Below are 13,302 nucleotides of genomic sequence, written 5' to 3'. Positions count from 1 at the left end.
CAGATCTAGCGGCGGCTCTAAATGAGAGCATAATCTTAGTGATCAATACGGGAAGAGAAGCGGGCTCTTTTCCCTCCTCTAATCACATTCAAAATTAAATCAAGGATGCAGAAATTATACTCCTTCGTTTGCAAATTCCGAGAACGCGGATTAATCCGAAGTCCGATGTCGCCGACTTTGTCTTTCCCGGGGCGTTCTTACCAATCCACCGAAATTGGCCGGTTGATTGGTTCTCGTGGTCGTCCCGCTTAACGCAATGAGATATCGTATTGTATTCACCCTCTATGACCGTATCTTTCATCAAAACAGAGAACTGCAGTATTCTTGGATTCTGAATGGTCGATCTAGGTTGGTTACGGGGGTGATTCCTAATAGCTCAGCCAACAACCGCCTCGTAACTTCCTCCGCGTTCTGCTATCCTAATGAAAATCCTATTTCCCTCCACTTCTCGTTTCTTATAAAACTGTTCTACCAAATCATAGTGATAGAAATCCTCTCATCGAATACCACAGCCGTTCCAATGTCTCTTAAACATCTCCGCGTCATAAAATGGCGCGAAACTGTCGGAAGCAAACGCGTTTTCCGGCAGAATTCTACGTCGTTGCGCCATTGAAGTTATTTACTGATTTGGGGTTTGTAGATGGTGGTGGATCTTGAGTTTGATGAACTCTAACTAAACCAACAGTGGTGGTTATGGTAGGTACGACGGTGGGTATGAAAACTTGAATTGGTGGATGGTTTAATGGTGGAAACGGTTGGATTGTGTGGAAGATTGGTGTTTCACAATGGGCGTGGGTGGTCTTCTTATTGTGATGTATTCTATTTTTATTATTTTTTTTTTTTTTTTTTTTTTTTGGTTGATAGGGTTTGGATTTAAAATTTGTGTCAAGCGGCTGGAGAAGAAGAAGATCGCGATTTGGTTTTGGAAAGGGGGGCGCGAGCGCGCTCTAGGTGAGCGCGAGTCGGCCCAAGCCCAATTCGTATTTTTCGACTTTTGTCGATTTTTAGCGCAATTTCAAACTAGATTTCCCGCTTCGTTATCGGTCCGATTCTTTCGAATGAGATATGGAAATGATCAGGAGAGAATTTCCAATCCAATGATCCATAAACTACTCTATTCCGACCGGGGGTGACTAATAAGATAGTGGAAAACGCCTCGTAGTGCGTGCATGACGTAAGTTATGCGAACGAATGAACACTAAATTTGATAACGTCAACCCCAATGAACTATACTAATGGACCTAAACAACACAACTAGAAAGTTCGAGCAATCCGGATGGAAAGATCGATTTCCCACCCCAAACAAATTTTTAACCACAAAATTTGTTTACAACGTGGGTCGTTTAAAGTCAGATTCCCAAGACTTGTTGGATTGCTATGTCTATGATTTTTATGAATTTTAATTTATTTTTATTTGTTTACTATAAGAAACACGAAAAACAATAAATACATAATTCACTCCATAGAGGAACATGACTCAAAAAATCGAAAAACATCGCGAAAGTGGAAAACGTGAATTATGTGAACTGTGGACTTAGGATCCGGTACTTCATGACCACCACACACTCCATAAGGAGGGCCCGGTTACCTGAATGGTGTACTTATCATTATATGGAAATGAAAGTAAGTACACCAAATGACAAGGTCGATCCTCATAGACGGTCCCGTAAAAAGGACTTCCTCCACATCGGGGGGACAAAAGTTCGTGAAAATGTTTTAACCGTTGACCATTAACTTGAAAGGTACTTGTTGTCATTGGGATTTACCAAGGTAATTGCCCGTAAGGGGTGACTTGATAACTGTGAAAAGGACCGCACCAACGGGTTTTAGTTTCCCAGGAAAATATATAGACGGGAGTTGTAAAGCAAAACCTTTTGTCCGACCACAAACTCTTTACGCGGGATATGCTTATCATGAACACGTTTCATGTTGGCTTTATAATCCTTCGAGATCGTAAGAATCGCCACGGTTTCTTCAAGCTCATTTAATTGTAACTTGCGTTTGGCGCCGCCTCATCAATATTGAAATTAAGGCTTTTTATAGCCCACAGAGCACGGTCCTCTAATTCAACGAGCAAATGACATGGTTTCCCAAATACAAGTCTAAAGGGAGACATACCTATAGGATTTTTGAAAGCAGTTCTATATGCCCATAAGGCATCCGATAGACGCTTCGACCAGTCTTTCCTATCAGGGTTTACTGTTGTTTCTAAAATCTTTTTGATTTCCCTATTAGAAACTTCTACTTGTCCGCTAGTTTGTGGATGATAAGGAGTTGCTACTTTGTGTGTAACTCCATACTTTTTCACTAGGGATGCAACAACTCTGTTGCAAAAATGTGTTCCCCCATCACTAATGATGGCTTTAGGAATGCCAAACCTACAGAAAATGTATTCTTTAATAAAAATACTACGGTCTTATGGTCATTGCTTTCACGGCAAGCTAGGGCCTCTATCCATTTAGACACGTAGTCCACGCAACTAGAATATAAATATAACCGTGGGAAACAGGAACGGGCCCATGAAATCAATACCCCAAACATCGAAAAATTTCTACTATCAAGATTGGATTTAAAGGCATCATATTACGGCCATTGATTAAGCCCAAGTTGTTGGCAACGAATACACGCCTTGCAATGCACTTGGGCATCCTTAAAAAGGGTAGGCCAATAAAATCCACATTGAAGAACTTTAGCGGCTGTTTTCATTCCACTAAAGTGGCCACCACACTCTTTATCATGGCAGAAGGATAGAACTTCATTATATTCCCATTGGGGAATGCAACGACGAATAATCTGATCCGCACAATACTTAAAAAGGTAGGGCTCGTCCCAGTAGTATAACTTGACTCTGGCCAAGAACTTCTTACGTTCGTTTCTTGTCCAATTATAAGGCATAACATCAGCCGCTAAATAATTTACGATGTCCGCATACCATGGTGATGAAAAAATAGCATACGATGCTCATCGGAAAAGAGTCCGGTATGGACTCCAGAATCACTGCTATCGTCATTGGTCAGTCTAGATAAGTGGTCGGCAACTCGTTTTTCGACCCTCTTTTGTCCTTTATTTCTAATGTGAACTCTTGCGGAGAAGAATCCATCGGATTAATCTCTGCTTAGCATCCTTCTTTGCAAGAAGGTACCTAAGGGCTGCATGGTCCGGTGTAAACTAAAGTTTTAGAACCAACCAAATAAGGACCTAAATTTATCTAAAGCATAAATGACAGCTAAGAATTCTTTTTCAGTAGTTATATAATTCCGTTGAGCATCGTTTAAAGTTTTACTAGCATAATAAATAACAGTGGACTTATTATCTAGTTTACGTCCCAAAGACAAAGACCAACTGCATAGTCACTAGCATCACACATGAGTTCGAAAGGTTTAGACCAATCGGGAGGTCAGTATAATAGGTGCGATGGTTAGGGCAGCTTTTAAGGTTTCAAAAGCCCGTTTACGCTTAAAATTAAAATCAAAGATGGCATCTTTCAAAAGGAGGTTAGTTAAAGGCCTAGCTATTTTCGAAAAATCTTTAATGAAACGCCTATAAAACCCTGCATGACCTAGAAAGGCTCTAATCTCACAGACAGTCCGTGGCTTAGGTAGGGTCGCTATCTTATCTAGTTTGGCTTTATCTACTTGATGCCATCACTAGATACAATATGACCTAGTACTATGCCCTTTTTACCATGAAATGACACTTTTCCCAATTTAAAACGAGGCTCTTTTCTTCACCGTGTCAAGACCTTAGACGGGTTAGGCAGGCGATTCTCAGTAAAAAGAGTCTCCATAGATAGAAAAATCATCCATGAAAACTTCCATAAAGCTCTACCATGTCGCTAAATATATGAAGCATACACCGGAAGGTACCGGGAGCATTACAAAGGCCAAAAGGCATTCGTTTATAGGCATATGTTCCGAAGGGACATGTGAAAGTTAATCTTTTCTTGGTCATCAATATCAATAATAATCTGAAAATAGCCGAGTAGCCGCCCAGAAACAATAAAAGGCATGACCAGCTAGGCGTTCTAGCATCCGATCTATAAATGGTAAGGGGAAAGTGATCCTTTCGTGTCATAGCATTTAAACGCGTCAGAATCAATACATTCTCCATTTCATAGGACCTTGAGTGACAACATAGTCACCCTTCCCGTTACGCACCATGGTAATTCCCGATTTCTTAGGAACTACATGAATGGGACTTACCCATTCGCTATCGGAGATTGGGTATATAATACCCGCATCCAAGATGTCGCAAAGACTTCTTCCCTAACCACCTCTTTCATGGCGGGGTTCAAGCGACCGCCGAGGTTCGCGAGAAGTTTTCGCGTTATCCTCCAAATGTATCACGATGAGTGCGGACATTAGGTCGATGCCCTTAATGTCGACTAAGGACCAACCAATCGCAAACCGATGTTCCCTAATCACCCTTATTAAAGATGTCTCTTCATCTTTAGTTAGCGAGAGAAGATATAATTATCGGGTGACTACCATCCGGATCAAGTTGAATATATTTTAACTCCGGGGAAGAGGTTTAAGCAATGTGTGGACGAGAATGTCCGTTGATGTTTCATAAGTGTCCTTATCTTGTGTAATGAATACTTGCTTAGGTAGCAAGTCTTCATACTCGATATATGGAGCAACCGACGGTCTACAATTGGTGTGGATTCCAGATGGTGTTGACCTCCTCTAAGTAGGAATCATTCACAAAATCGAAGTTCCAAAAGAAAGGAATTTGTACATATTGTTTTCGAAAACGTGTTGTTAAAATAATCTTGAGCTAAACTCTCGATCATGCTAACCTCCCCATCTATAGGCGAATCGGTAATAGCTGTTTCATCATTTTAAAACATTTACCTCGGCGGAAAAGATGGCCAAAAGATAAGGACATCTTTCCATCGCGACAATTTATAAAGCGCATTGGCGGTTGCCAAGAAGGGGCGCCCCCTAAGATGATTGAGTACGAGTCATTAGCGACTTACGTATCGAGGGATAACAAAATCAGCGGGATAGTAGAAATCCTGAACCTTAACAAGCACGTTTTCCACTACACCTTTAGGATACTTAATTGACCGTCCGCTAATTGCAACGTTATTTTTGTAGGTTGCATTTCACGTAGACCTATTTTGTTTATACAAGTAATATCACGGGGAGTAAGTTAACACTTTCGCCCCGTGTCTAATAAAGCGGTCGTCGTGTAGGAATCTCCTAAGGTGCATTTGACAGGGATCGACCGAGGTCCTTGTACTTAACAATTCCATTATTTTCGGATAAAGTTGGGAACCGCTCGGTTAAAAGGCGTCTTTGGGTATGTTAGCCTTCGCCTAGTAGTGCACAACTCTTTAAGAAACTTAGCGTGGTTAGGTAGCTTTTAATAGCCGAGAAAAGGAAGGTTTATCGTTAGATTCTTGAACACGTTCCTAATTTCCTCAAAGTTTGTATCCCCGGTTAGCATGGCTAATTTTTGGGAACGGTGGTTTCGCTCTATATTTCGCGATATGGCTCTACTTGTCGCGGTAACCTTGGCTTTTCGGTTTCTTTGGTTGTGGTTTAACCGGTACCTCTACCGTGGTAGGCTCTTCAGTTTCTATTGCGGTATGTAGTTCGATATCCGGTGTAGGAGTATCGATGGGGTAACTACAGGTAGTTACTTTGTTATCAACCACTCTTCCGAAATCCGGGAGTGGTGATGGCATTTAGGTCACCTACGATTGTAGTTTCCGTTACTAGAATTACCGTTTACCTCAAAGGTCGTGTTTGCTTGTTTTAGGGTTTGGTATCGCTTGACTTGGAAACACGCCTTTTTGGTTGGGCTTTCTCTTGGGCTAAGCTGTTGTATGCCCCGATTTATGGATTGTAACATCTGTTGGTTTGATTGAGTCATTGTCCGGAAAAGTTGTTGGGTAACTTGTATAAAGGCGCCTATACGATCCGGTTGTGTAGGTGTAGTAGTCACGGGTGGTGCGACCGAACTATCTCTCGATTGATTATTTATGGTGGGTTGTGATAGTTATTATTATTAACCGAACGATACCTCTATTGGTATTATAATTATTATAATTATTCTGACCTTGTGCTTGACCTTGTCGTGGTTGCGCTTGGTTGTTATAATTATTATAATTCCCTTGACCTTGTCCTTGTCTAGGTGGAGCTTGGTTATAATTGTTTGCTTGCCTAACGTTTTGATTATTGTACCCTGGAGGCGTTACTTGTTGATTATTTCTCCAACTGAAGTTGGGATGTTGTCTCCAAGGGGCGTTAGGAATAGGATAGTTATTAATAGAGTAAACATTATCTTGCTCTAGTGGTTGTTGTTCATAAGCTAGAGGACAATAATTGTCGAGGTGCTCGACTCAAACAGAAATTACATGGGTTGGAGTTTACATTCATGACGGGGATAGGCTTTTGTTGAACGAAATAGCCTCCACTTTTTAGTTAGAGATTCGAAAGTAAATTTTTAAGTTCTGGATCGGTTTTATTCTCAAACATACTAGCGGCCTTGACTGTTGAAGAAGAACTAGCGGAGCGGGGGATATCATCACTCCCCAGTATTATTCCGTTTAGTTTGGTCTTCTAAAAATTTGTAAGCCTCCGAGGCTCCTTTACTTAGGAAACTACCCCCATCCATTTTTTAAATGCTTTTTTTTTGTTATGTTGAAGTCCTTTGAAAAAGGCACGAACTAACGTGTCTTTTGCTAGGTTATGGTGTGGACACTCTATAAGGAGATCGGTGAAACGATTCCATGCCTCAGAAAATGATTCATGAGGGTTCTGTCGGAAGAAATGGATCTTGGAAAGCATTTCATCCGTCTTTAGGGGTGGGTAAAAATGTTCCATAAACAGCTGAACAAGTTTAGCCCACGTGTCCACAGAATTAGGCGCTTGGGCAGTTAACCAAGACGCCGCCTTATCGGCTAGGGTGAAAGGGAATACCCTCAGTTTAATTTGCTCCGCACCAACCGTAGGATGGTGGAATGTTGTAAGGACTTGTTCAATCCTACGCATGTGCTGATAAGGTTTTTCATGGTCTAACCCATGAAAAACGGGTAACAAATTAAATATGTTTGGGGGGATTCGAAAATCCCCCACTGGGTCTGCTAGAACGATGCACGATTTAGGGCTATCGCTCAAGGCTTTGTAAAAGTCGGAGAGAGGAGTCTCTCTTTCTTCAGCCATTATGTCAGGTATGGTGTGTGTGATAGTAGTTAGAGGTGTAAGTAGGTGGTGTACTAGATAGACTTGTTTGTTGTGGTGTAATTCGTTTGTTGTTTTGTTCGACTGCGGACCTTAATCTCATGCAAGACTAAGTTGAGCTTAACTAACATGCAACACTCCAAACAATTTCGATATACTAGTAGAAAACCTCTAACCGGAAATGCGAGGTGTGGAAGAAAGGAATACCGATAGCGTCCTTGCTTCGCTTATGAATAAGCGTCTTGTGTTGGCGTGTTCGGTGTATATAAGAGGTTAGAACACTGAAAAACTTGACAACTCGAAGTTCAAACAAACCGTGGAAATCCAAAATATCGGCTAAAGGCTGGCGGCTTTATCTTAGCGCTGGCGCTTCGGTTTGTAACCGAAATTCCAGTAAGATAGCGGGGTCGCGCTTCTTTGAAGCGTAGCGGTCGCTTCGGTGTAAATGAGAATTCGATAAGATAATTGGTCGCTCTCTCTTTGAAGCTGGCCTTCGATTAAAATCCTCGCGAATTTTTCCAAAACTGAAACGGCAACCACAATGTGAATCAAACAAGGGTGGGTGGGTTTAATGGGACTTAAAATAACTACTTCTACAAAGAAAACAATGCTAAAGTGCAACTAAGATGGCGGTATTTTGATAAGCAAAAATGAATAATTTACCTACGAAATGAACTATGAATTCACAACGTAAGTAAACTATAACTGGTGCTTTTACGAGTCTATTATCAAAGTTTCTACTCTCGATGCGAATTGTACTAAGTGGAGTAGGAAGTTCGTTCCACTCCTAGTTCTCTAGCACGGATTGTTCTCTAAGTCTAAGAAATCAGTCTTAAGTCAATGAGAGCTTTACGAAATATTAAACTACGATACTTAATTAAGATGATTACTAGAAATTAACTACAAATGCTATGGAAATACTATTGTTTGACTCTAGATAAAGGAATTAGAGGGGAATTGAATCCACCTCGAATCCAACTTAATGACCTAGTACAGATTGTGGTATCTCGATTCTTACGTTTTCACCAAGAAGAATTCGAAGTCTAATCCCTAGTGTTCATGGCATTTCTACCAAGTACTAACTAGCATGTGAGGTTGCCCACCCATTCTCATGGCTTAAACGCCGACCTTCTAGAGTGGAATAGATGCTACAACGCGTTTCTATACTAAACAACTAAGGTTTCATCAAGGCTTCATCAACCCCTCTAATGGAGGTTTAGCCTTGAATCATCAATCTAACATTTCCCATTGAATCTAAACTAAACATAATGTAAGAAATTTAGATTTACTTAATTTGAACAATAATGAATCTAATTTAATGGCTGGAATGAACTAGGAACAAGAATTGAAATTAGATCTAGAATGGAATTGACAAAATTCAAACTTGATAAAAATACTACTTTATTTATCTAATCAATCAAGAACAATGATTCAGAGATTTAATCTAAAACAAGAATTTAAATGGAGCTAAAACTTAATTTAATTAAATAAACTAGATCTAGAATTCTATATCTTAATTTAGGTCTAACTAGCTACCATTAACAAAGAGCTAAGCTTTTGTTTTTATACATCCGATCCAAAATTCGTGCATGGGCTTGGAGCCATGTTTTGGGCCGAGAATCAGGCCCAAAACCCAATTCTTCATCCAAAAAGCACCGTTTCTAAAAATCGCCCTAGCGTCCGCCCTGGCTGCGTGGCTAAAGCGCTAAGCGGTGCCAGGCGACTTCGCCTAAGGCTATAATCGGTGGACAAGTCGGTTTACCCGACTAGGCGGTGCTAAAGGTCCTACTAGGCGTCCAGCGGTCTAGGGCGGGGCTAATCGGTCTAGTCGGGCCCATATTTGTTTTAAACTTTTTTTGAAAAACGCCAAGGCAAGGCCCAATAGGGCTTATAAGTTATATACTTATATATCTGTTTGAAAAGAAACATTTATCTGTTTGACTGAAATTAGTCAAATTACTTAATTGAGTTAATTCCAACTTCGCCAACTTCTTCAACCCGTATTCAACTTCGTTCGCCAGCTCATCCAACTCCAACTTAATTTCGTCTAACTTCGTTCAACAACTCGTCCAACTTCGTTCAACAATTTCTTTGTTCCAATTGTCTCCCAACTTCCAAGATAAGGTACTAACTTCCTTATCTTCCATTTTTCTTACATTGTATACAAAATAAACTCTAGCTAGGAAAACTAGCACCTTTAATAATAAAGAGGTAGGGAATTGCTAAGTATAAACAAGCCAACAAGTTCATGATCATGAGTCTTCTCAATGTCTTTGTGAAGCCTGTGATACATCTTATATAAAAGACCCCACACTTGTTCCATCTTATATAACGAAAATGGGATCAAAACGTTCAATTCATGGACTTTGATTCCCATGTTTAAGACCAGATTACTATTTCGATTTCGACACACCATGATCGTGGTTCCTAAGGAGGCTAACTATCGGATAAATGAAGCACTAAATTACCAAAATTATATATATATGACCACATGCGGCTGTACCTAAGCAATTTGTATAATGAGAAATTTGTATCTAACATAACATGAACTGATTTGTACAATTGTATGCGTGTATGGAACTAATATGGTTGAATTGTCTTTTTGGGTTATTAATTGTTGTATGATCTTTGTGATATTTTCAGTTCAATGGTTGGTAATGTTGCTTCTTCTACGGCATCTAATGCCGCGTGCCGAATCTGAATCCGATCCTTTGAAACGTGATTCCGGCGATGTTGGTTGGGAGTATGGGATGTTGAGAGATGCAAACAACAAGGATAAGTTAAAATGTAAGCTGTGCAATAAAGAAATTAGTGGGGGCATTTATCGAATGAAGCTACACATTCATGAACATTAAGGGACAAGTAACAAAGATGTCCAAAGTCTAACGACGAAGATAAAGCCAAGTGTAAAGCTGCACTAGAAGGAGCAAAAGTTAAAAGGGTAAGAAAAAGACAAGCACATTGCAGAAGTAAGAGCGAAGTTCAAATTATTGATGAAGAAGATGGCCGGGGTGGTGTCGAGGAAGAGGCCACATACTCTAGGGCCTATGGATAAGTTTGCATCCGCTATCACTCCCGATTCCTCAATTGATGCAAGGAAAAAGATGCTAAACAAAAATATTAATGATGCACTTTGGAAGGAAAGAACTCATAGCGTGCATCAATATTTGTCTCGATGGGTGTATGAAACTGGTATTGCTTTTCATGCTATTGACAATGATAGCTTCAAAAGATTTGTTGAAGCGGTTGGTCAATTTGGCCCAGGTTACCTACCTCCAAGCCAATACCAATTGAGGGAGCCATTGTTGAAGGAAGAATATGAGCGAACCAAAAGTTTACTCGAGAAGCAAAAAAAAGAATGGGCTACTAGTGGGTGTTCTATTATGACGGATGCGTGGTCCGATCGAAAAAGAAGGAGCATCATGAATTTATGTGTCAATTGCAAGCTAGGCACAACTTTCCTTTCTTCTAAGGAAGTTTCAGAGGAGTCACACACTGGAGAATTTATTTTTTCTTATGTTGATAAGTGTATTGAAGAAATTGGGGCAGAAAATGTAGTTCAAGTTGTGACTGACAATGCTTCGAACAATATGGCCGCGGCGGTTTTACTGAGGAACAAGAGACCACACTTGTTTTGGAGTTCATGTGCCACTCACACATTGAACCTTATGCTTGAAGGGATTGGAAAGCTACCAAGGTTCAAAGAAGTGATTGATAAGGCAAAGGCGTTCACTATCTTCATTTATTCACATCATAAAACATTGTCGATGATGAGGAAAGCTACAAAAAAAAGAGACATAGTGAGGCCGGGAGTTACTAGATTTGCAACTTCTTTCCCCGACTTTGCAAAGTTTGATGGATAAAAAGAGAAGTTGAAAACTATGTTTACTAGTGATGAATGGGGGAGTGCAAATGGTCCAAGACTGCAAAGGGAAAATGGCATATTCCAATCGTGTTAAGTATGGCTTTTGGAATGGGGTAACACTATGCTTGAAAGTATTTGCTCCTTTAGTGAAAGTGCTTCGCATTGCTGTCGGAGATAAGCCATCTATGGGCTTTTTACATGGTGAACTAAAGCAAGCAGAGAAAGATATCAAAGAAACATTCAAAAATGTGGCGGCTAACTACAATCCAGTCATAGATATTATCGAAGAAAAAGGCGTTGGTCGGCTTGACAGTCCATTGCATTTGGCTGCCTACCTTTTGAATCCTTATTACTACTTCAAAGATCAAGATATTGGAAAGGATCCAATTGTCATGAACGGGATTTTTCTTTGTATAGAGGAGCACTTCTTTCATGGTGACTTTGATATGCAAAATAAAGTCACAAATGATGAGTTATTGGTGTATATAAGAAAAAAGAAGGTGCATTTGGTAGACCCTTGGCCGCGGCGGGATGCGCCAAGAATGATGATAAGTATGATCCAGGTAAGATATTCATTACTTAGTTACTCATTTCCATTCCGCCTGATATTATTTAATACTAAGTAACACACTAACACCATTTATATTTGTGTTTATTGTCTTATCTATTGGCTAGTTGGATGGTGGTCTAACTATGGCAATCATACTCCAAACTTGCAAAGAATGGCTTCAAGGATCCTCTCACTGACTACAAGTTCATCGGGATGCGAGAGAAATTGGAGCGCTTTTGAGGGGGTAAGTACTAACTAGAAAGTTTGTAGTAAGTGGTTAAATAAATAAACTAAGAAAGTCATAGTACTAATAATATTTTAACTTCCATTTTCTTTTGTGTAGATACATACAAAGAAAAGGAATAGACTTGATGCAGCAAGGTTGGAGCATCTAGTCTATGTCCGATTTAATGCCAAACTCATCGACAAGAATAGGAAAGAAAAAGAAGAAGAGGTAGATGTATTACTTGCTAGTGAAGCTAGTAAGGCACAAGGATGGATTGTTCATGGTGGGGATGATGAAGAAGTTGATCCCGGTTCGGGATTTACAGGTGGTATGGTTGGAGAATCATCAAGAGCGAATAATGTTAGAGAGCTTCATGAAGAAGATTTTGTGTCGGATGACGAGAGCGAGGATGAGAGAGATGAAGAGTATGAGTTTGAATCTGATGGAGAGAGAGTGATGGAAAGATATGGAGAGGAAGAATTGTAGACTTAGTGGAGTAGTTCAGAAGTCATAATGTTATCTTTTTGTATGTTTATTTGGATTATTTTGATCTTATGTCATTTTGTTTGAGTTATGACCGTTAGGAGACATGCTATGATTTTACTTAACTTTTGTGGTTGGATTACTAATATGTATTTTTAAAAAGTATATAAAGTTAATTTTACTTTAACTTCTAGGTGTTTTTTTTTAATTATTATTATTATTATATATTATATATTATATATATAATAATAATAATAATTAAAACCGCCTTAGCCTAGCCCGCCTAGGCACCGCCTAGAAAGGCCTAGGCTTCTTCGCTCTCCTACCGACTACCGCTTTAAGCGTTTTTTTTTAACACCGCCAAAAGGCCTCTACAGCTGCAGTTGGCTTCCACAGAATTTTCGTCCACTTTTGCTCCTTTGATTGGGTCAAGGCTTGGACCATTGCAAAGCTCTTTCCGAGCGGTCGTTTTGACATAAGGTAGGCCTCAATCCGGGTCCGAGTCCAAAGATATGGCATTCGGAGTTCTCACGACTTTTGCTCTTTTATCTCGCTAAAGTGGCACATTTCTGCAAGATAATGGACTTTGAAGCTGAAAATGCATAAAAACACGTAATCAGTATTAACTCTTACTTATTATTCACATAATTGGTCTAACAGTATGATTATTAAGGGGTTAAAACTACAGTTTTGGGCTCTTATCAACCATCGACCGTTGACTTTGACGGTTGACTTTGACCTTTGACCATGGACGGTTGACTTTCACCTTTGACTTTGACGATGACAGTTTGACTTTGACCATGACATGTTGAGTTTGACCTTGACCATGAGGTGTTGACCTTTGACCTTTGACCGTTGACTTTGACTGTTGACCGTTGACTGTGAATGTTGACTTTTCCAGTTTTTCATATGTTTGTTTATATGGATATATATAGTAATAAAATACTGTCGGATATTGTATAACTTGGTTGGTAAATTATCTAATTTA

The 13,302-nt window shown here is 39.8% G+C and overlaps 1 pseudogene across 1 annotated transcript; it reads left to right on the top strand.

Moving 5' to 3' along the window:
• Positions 1–9,871: 9,871 nt before the first annotated feature.
• Positions 9,872–12,364, top strand: LOC147515560 (uncharacterized; annotated as a pseudogene). The gene is made up of 3 exons (XR_015214477.1): positions 9,872–11,618; positions 11,731–11,849; positions 11,949–12,364. The product of XR_015214477.1 is annotated as an uncharacterized LOC147515560 (transcript).
• The last annotated feature ends 938 nt before the right edge of the window (positions 12,365–13,302 follow it).

Source organism: Coptis chinensis, chromosome 2 (assembly GCF_015680905.1).
Source record: "Coptis chinensis isolate HL-2020 chromosome 2, ASM1568090v1, whole genome shotgun sequence".
Classification (NCBI taxonomy): domain Eukaryota; kingdom Viridiplantae; phylum Streptophyta; class Magnoliopsida; order Ranunculales; family Ranunculaceae; genus Coptis; species Coptis chinensis.
Note: the sequence above shows the minus strand (reverse complement) of the source record. Positions and strands in the feature narration are given on the sequence as shown.